This window comes from Helianthus annuus, chromosome 12 (assembly GCF_002127325.2).
Source record: "Helianthus annuus cultivar XRQ/B chromosome 12, HanXRQr2.0-SUNRISE, whole genome shotgun sequence".
In the NCBI taxonomy this organism is placed as follows: Eukaryota; Viridiplantae; Streptophyta; class Magnoliopsida; order Asterales; family Asteraceae; genus Helianthus; species Helianthus annuus.
The window spans coordinates 90,736,694-90,743,942 of record NC_035444.2 but is presented as its reverse complement, the minus strand read 5'-3'; positions in this window follow the sequence as shown (position 1 = coordinate 90,743,942).

Genomic DNA, 7,249 nt, shown 5'->3' with positions numbered 1-7,249 from the left:
TTTTATCCGACCAAGCTTCTCGCCTTGGGGAGCTCCAGTTTTGTTTGTGAAGAAGAAGGACGGTAGTTTTCGGATGTGTATTGACTACAGAGAGTTGAACAAGCTGACGATCAAGAATAGGTATCCCCTGCCAAGAATCGATGATCTGTTCGACCAGCTTCAAGGTTCAAGCTTCTATTCAAAGATCGATCTTCGATCCGGATACCATCAGCTACGGATACAGGAGGAGAGTATCCCGAAGACAGCTTTCAGAACTCGATATGGGCACTACGAGTTTCTGGTTATGCCGTTTGGTTTGACAAACGCACCTACAGTGTTCATGGATTTGATGAACCGAGTTTGTAAGCCGTACTTGGATAAGTTCGTGATTGTATTCATCGACGACATCTTGATTTATTCGAAGACAAAGGCTGAGCACGAGCAGCATCTTAGAGCCATTCTGGAGCTACTAAAGAAGGAACAATTGTACGCCAAGTTCTCTAAGTGTGAGTTTTGGCTACGAGAGGTGCAATTCCTTGGGCACGTGGTGAATGGAAATGGAATCCACGTGGACCCAACCAAGATTGAGGCGATCAAAGATTGGGAAACGCCAAAGACGCCAACCGAGATTCGGCAATTCTTGGGTTTGGCTGGCTATTATCGAAGGTTCATCGAGAACTTTTCAAAGATCGCTCAACCATTGACACTCCTCACGCAGAAAGATAAGAAGTTTGATTGGGGAATCAAACAGGATGAAGCATTTCAGATATTGAAGGATAAGCTTTGCAACGCGCCAATCTTAGCTCTACCAGAAGGTACTGACGATTTCGTGGTATATTGCGACGCATCGCGTCAAGGATTGGGTTGTGTGTTGATGTAACGTCAGAAGGTTATCGCCTATGCATCACGCCAACTGAAGGTGCATGAAAAGAACTATACCACACATGATTTGGAGCTAGGCGTAGTGGTTTTTGCTTTGAAGATCTGGAGACACTACCTTTACGGTACAAAGTGTACGATCTTTACAGATCACAAGAGCCTCCAGCATATATTCAACCAGAAGGAGTTGAATATGAGGCAAAGGCGATGGGTCGAGTTGTTGAACGATTACGACTGCGAGATCAAGTATCATCCAGGGAAGGCGAATGTGGTCGCCGATGCCCTAAGTCATAAAGAGAGAATCAAGCCCATAAGGGTTAGGGCTATGGAAATGATAATTCAAACCGACCTTTCCTCGCGCGTTCGTGCAGCACAGAAGGAAGCTCTCAAGGGGGAAACCTTGAGGCAGAATATCTCCGTGGGATGGAGAAGATGTTGGTGCCAAACAGGGAAGGAACATTGTGTTTTGGGAAAAGGATTTGGGTTCCTCTGTTTGGTGGTTTAAGAGAGGTTATCTTTGATGAAGCTCACAAGTCACGGTACTCTATCCACCCTGGAGCGGATAAGATGTACCAGGATCTTAAAGATTATTACTGGTGGCCTAGGATGAAGGGCGATGTTGCTATTTACGTGAGCAAATGCTTAACTTGCGCCAAAGTTAAGGCGGAATACCAGAAGCCTTCGGGACTTCTGCAGCAACCGAAAATTCCCCAGTGGAAGTGGGAAGAAATCTCCATGGATTTTATTACGAAGTTGCCAAGAACGCCAAGAGGCCATGACACTATCTGGGTGATAGTGGATCGCTTAACGAAGTCAGCACACTTCTTACCTATCTGCGAGAAGGATAATACAAGCAAATTGGCTGAAATCTACATGAGAGAGATTGTTACACGCCATGGAGTACCTCTCTTGATTATTTCTGATAGAGATGGGAGGTTCGTATCGAGAATATGGCAATCCTTCCAGGAAGCTTTTGGCTCAAAGCTGAATATGAGCACTGCTTTTCACCCGCAGACCGACGGACAGAGTGAGCGGACGATTCAGACGTTGGAGGACATGCTGAGAGCGTGTGTTATGGATTTAGGCGGTAGCTGGGATAAGCATTTACCCCTGGTTGAATTTTCATACAACAACAGCTACCACACCAGTATTGGTGCCGCGCCATTCGAAGCGTTATATGGGCGCAAGTGCAGGTCGCCGCTCTGTTGGTCTGACGCGGGCGATAGACAATTGGTAGGTCCCGATGTAGTTCAGGAAACTACAGATAAGATCGCGCAAATCCGAGATCGCATTAGTGCGGCTCGTGACTGTCAGAAGACCTACGCAGATCTGAAAAGGAAACCTCATGAGTTTGAGGTTGGGGATATGGTTTTGTTGAAGGTATCACCCTGGAAGGGTGTAGCACGCTTTGGGAAGCATGGGAAGTTGAATCCGCGCTACATTGGTCCTTTCAAGGTTTTGGAAAGAATTGGGACCGTAGCATACAAGTTGGATCTACCTGCCGAGCTGAATAATGTTCACGATACATTTCATGTATCTAATCTGAAGAGAAGTCCAACTCAAGTTAACGTTGCCATTCCTACCGACGAAATTCATGTTGATGACACGCTCCACTTCGTTGAAGAACCTGTCGAGGTCACGGATTGGAAAGTGAACAAGACCCGCCGGAGCAGTGTCAAGCTCGTCAAAGTTCGCTGGAATGCTAGACATGGTCCTGAGTTCACCTGGGAGCGTGAAGACCGAATGAAAGAGAAATACCCCCACTTATTTCCTGAGAACCCTGCTTCTACAAGCAGAATTTAAAATTTCGGGACGAAATTTATTTAACGGGGGGAGAATGTGACAACCCTCACCAAACCAGGTATCCGCACGACTTAATTAACTATTAATTGTTGCCTAATTACTGTGCTTAACTGAGATTTATGATAAACTGCTACTTGATTGTTGATACTTGTACATATCTGCATCATACTTTGTTTGTTCCGTCACTACATTACTTATTTACTGAACTTTAGTGACAAACATGATGCACAAAAGCACAGTAGCATTTGAACGGATAACCTATTGAACATGCTGATATAGCCAGCATCAGGCAAACACTGCCTCTAAAGGCCTGTATGAGCCAGAAATATTTTACTACACCCATAGTGTGTAGGGATACAAGGGTTGTATAACCGCGTCTCTAGGAATAAGATATAGAGATTGGATGTGCCTAAAACGTATTCTAAGCACGAAACACAGCACTTTTATTTACATACTAGCTTCTAGCTAATTAATAAAGTGCCAAAATATGAGGAATTATTCCTGACACTTTGCAGAATAAATTGTGTCGCTAAAAATATTATTTACAACGCTTAAAGGATTACTTAAGCACTTTAACGGATTACTATCCGACCGAACAACCGGACTATACCCGGAACATAAAAATATTGCCAGAAATATTATTGGTAATTTTCTGAGCCAGTTAGGGTCCCTGATTACCCTAACACCCGCTTTATAACGCATTAAACAACTAACGGGGTTAATCCCTAAAGTTAACCGACTTAACCAAACTGAACCTTAACTGAACAATCGAGATCGAACCGGATGGCATTCCCCCTCAATGGAATCGGCCAACTAGGTGGGACCAAGGGAGTACAACTTTGAATATTATATTAGATTTCGTGGATATCTAGACGACTTGAAACCATTGGACGATAGCACTAAATTTCTCTATAAATACACACACACACACCACACAAACTCACACACACCAACACCCACACTTTCTCTCCCTCTTGCCCCCTCCCTCTCGGCCGAACATACCCACCACCATCCACCATACTTTCGGTTCGTGTCTTGCCATTCCGAGCATATACTAGTGTCGGGGATCACGTATAAGGAAGCCGGAAGCAAACGGAAGTTGAAGGACCTCGCTCACTTGCTTTTATCCATGCCATTTTCGCCAAAGATCTCCCCTAGCCCCGAGCTAGAGGTATAACATTTAAAACTTGTTCTTGAACGTATCTAAAGTGGTTAAAAGGATTTTTAACGGTTAAAAGTCGGTAACCCATCTTTTGAATCTTTAAAGTCTACTAAAACTCGAATATCGTTGGATAAAAGGTCATGTCTTGTGTAAATGTCGTAGTATTTGAATATGTTGGTTGTACAGACCCGATCTACGATGTGGTGGCTCTTATCATCGTTTAACCCGACTTTGTTAAGATCCCGAATCTTGACATACACTTGTTTCTTTTGTACAAGGGTTAAAAGGTGAAACTCCACCACACGGGAAGCATGAACTTGTGTAAAAGTGTTTTGACATGTAAAATGGTATTTAAAACGAGCCGATCTACGTATGTATAAGTGGTACATTCGCAGAACCAAGTGTCGAGAAAATCATGTTTTATACAAGTTGGATAACATGCTAACAAAGATGATTTTTATAAACTACAAGTGTATAAACACTTGTGAAACGAAAGATCCGACAAAATAACAATTTTTATAAAAATTGTCGGGAAGTTGTAAAGAGTGATTTGTTCCAAAAACGGGGTTTTTGCAAGACTAAACTATTTTATACATAGATCCACTAAATATAACGAGATCTACACAATAGTTTTAGAAAAACTACAAGTTCATGTAATATTGTGATTTTACATACTAGTCTACAAGTTTGAAGTGTTGAAACTTATGTAATATGTTGGAAATTGATTGGTTGATTTAAAAGAAATTGTTGAAGTGATTTTGTAAAAGAAAATGATACGCTTGAAAGCGTGGCCACCTCCAGTTACAGGGGAAACTCTGGCGAAATTTTTCTAAAAATCTAACACTTAGAATTATTTACAAGTGTTAAACTATTTTGAAATGTTTTCAAAATATATTTCGCCATGACTTTATTTATTAAATAATCGGAGGTAGGATTTTCATAAAAACTAAACGTGGTAAATATTTATTCGATAAATATATTTTTCACCACACTGTTTATGATTATTTTGTGAAAATATATAAATATTATTTTTAGAGTAAAAATAATATTTACAAACTGTAACGAACCCAAAATAATACCAACGCTCATACGACAAGCATATAAGTTACAATGGTAATTACTATTACCACTAAATCGCCAAAACGTAACTTACGCTTTATACGGAAATATTCATAAACGCATATATTGTCAACGTATTATTTTGGAAAGTATTATGTAAAAAGAAAATATATTATTTTTGAGAAAAATAATTATATTTTGGGAATGAGAAATAAAATATATTAAGTGAGACTTAATATTATAAACACGCATGTATTAATTCCCCCATCCTTGGGAAGGAGATTTTCTACCAAGTATATACACGGAACGGTTGTCTAACCGTTTCCCGAAAAATTAAACTATAAAGCTAAGGCACGGCCATCCGTCTAATAGAATTAGCACATGTAGGTCGTTGCGCAGCAGTTGTATATTTGGATTACTTGGTATTGTGACGCACTCACTGTGAGTTCATGTCCCCCTTTTCTCTTAACTGTTTTCAGTTTTATAAACTGCGGGGGTGAAATACATGTTACACTGATTATGAATATGTTTATACATGGTATGGTTAGCGTAAGGAGGTTTACTACTAGATCATGTGAGTGGGTAGGCACAACTTGAGGCCATTAATCCTCGTAGTAGGACCGAGGGACAGGAGCGGTAGATCTATCTGGGTGTAGCGAGCCCAGCCCCAGGTCCAGCATAACGGACCTCGGGGTGACTTAGTGCCCGACGCATAAATCCGCTAGGTTTGAGTCATCCCTACTTGCACTTCACACATATCAATGGCCTTGCAAACCATTGGTGATCTCTTTTTCCTTATTTGCTACATACCAAGTTTTTGATAAAGATAAAGGTTTGTTTACGCACTTTCGCATGAACTCGCTCAACATTATTGTTGATTTTTCAACTTACATGTATTTCAGGAAATTAACGATCTGGCGCGGTATGGCTTGTTTTCCGCTGCATTAGGCCCGAGGTCATCCAGGGTTCGAGGCTTGTGACTCTTTCCTGGACAAGTCACAGTCCTTGAATCATGTTTAGGTTAAGTTTGCATTTGTAATGTTTAGACAAGGTTATGGTTGTTGGGTGTTAACCCATTAAGACAATGTTTAATATTTTTAATATCAATGGATGATCTTGCATATTTTTAATTCATATAGCTTGTTATGATTAAGCTATGGTATTAAGAAGTCACACCAAATTAACCACGCTTCCGCAAAGCCAGGGTGTGACACTATTAACACACCAAATAATAATACAAACAATACAACACATTAATCCTATAATAGACGTGCACAAGCTATGACGCAAACAAGTGTCGAGGAAAGACCTTAAAAACTCGGGTTGTCACAAGATTGTCTTTGCAAGTGAGCAACCTCGAGTCACAGGACCGATTCAGGATGAACGAGCGGGGAAAAGTTCAGGTAGACCAGTCAGACGTTTCCGTGGCAGTGGGAGCGTAGGTTGCGCTTCAGTCAGAGTTCCTAGACGACATTAGGTTAGGAGAACAAATGTTCCAGCTGATAAAATCTCTCAAGTGGATTATGTCGCAGCTTCCGACCCCTACCCCGGGAGCGGGAGCCGTGAACAACAGTTGGTGGTATCGGTGTTTATTAATTTGGCAGCGGAAATGAGACATCAGGATTGTAGTTAGGAAATAAATTTCTGAGTTTCAAAACACCAAACTTTTATAATAAACTAATGGGATAAAACCCATATTTCATTCATAATACATTTATAGGGATAAACCCTAGTTGCTGAAAACATAAACTTTTATTTAGGTAACTTTTATAGCCACTTCCTTTAAGCCTTCAGTGCTCCGTGGTTGGTTCTTATAGCTGCACATTAAGATACCTGAAACGCGTTTTAAAAAGATTTTATCAGCAAGAAATACTGGCGAGTGCATCCCAGTTTAATCAAAATAAGCTTTTATAACTTTACAGTATTGAGAGCGATTACAATATTTATATCTACCCAATTACTCATTCAGTATTTGTCATGTTGGCAGTTCCATGACTGTGGTCATATTACTATTGGCTAACTCTTTGTCCAGTAGTAACGCTTGACTTGTAGTGTATACAAAACCCCACATACCGGCAACAATTGTAGAATACAAAGACCCAATCACTGTAAGTATAATTGAAAATATTTGAGATTTTGTAACACAGTTTGGTAGAAAAAGAGAATGACTCACGTTGTAGACTTATGTATTTCTACAGTTTCCTGTTGATTTTCCTGATTATTTTCTATTAAAAACATACAATGCACACGTGTTAGTAAGTTAACCCAAATCACATTAGCCATACAACACGAGACAGAACCCCAATGAACTTAGTCAAGCAGAGCCTCGACATGCGTTACGGGGCCCTAGATCAATCGGGTAGGGTA